The sequence below is a fragment of the Penaeus monodon genome, chromosome 15 (assembly GCF_015228065.2).
Source record: "Penaeus monodon isolate SGIC_2016 chromosome 15, NSTDA_Pmon_1, whole genome shotgun sequence".
NCBI lineage: Eukaryota > Metazoa > Arthropoda > Malacostraca > Decapoda > Penaeidae > Penaeus > Penaeus monodon.
Window position 1 is genome coordinate 4,502,739 of NC_051400.1, and position 209 is coordinate 4,502,947.

A 209-nucleotide genomic window follows, 5' to 3' on the forward strand; every position below is an offset into this window, starting at 1 on the left:
GCCTTATGTGTCGTACAGCAGTCAGTCTCACACAGACCCTAAATAACACAGTATTACCTGAAGATGTAGATCTTATTTACTGGACCTGCTTTATTGTGTATTGGATAGACAGTTTTATTTTCTCTAAGGGTTGACAGTGTTTCTTTTTGTGTAAGGGTCACAATTTGGAAAGGGAGTGTACCTTGTGCATCAAAAAAGCAAGCCAGACC

At 39.7% G+C, this 209-nt stretch overlaps 1 protein-coding gene across 1 annotated transcript in view; it reads left to right on the forward strand.

The window, feature by feature from the left end:
• Window positions 1-209, forward strand: part of LOC119581700 (ankyrin-2-like) — a gene marked incomplete at its 5' end in the record, with an annotated part of 102,055 nt that overhangs the window by 6,269 nt on the left and 95,577 nt on the right.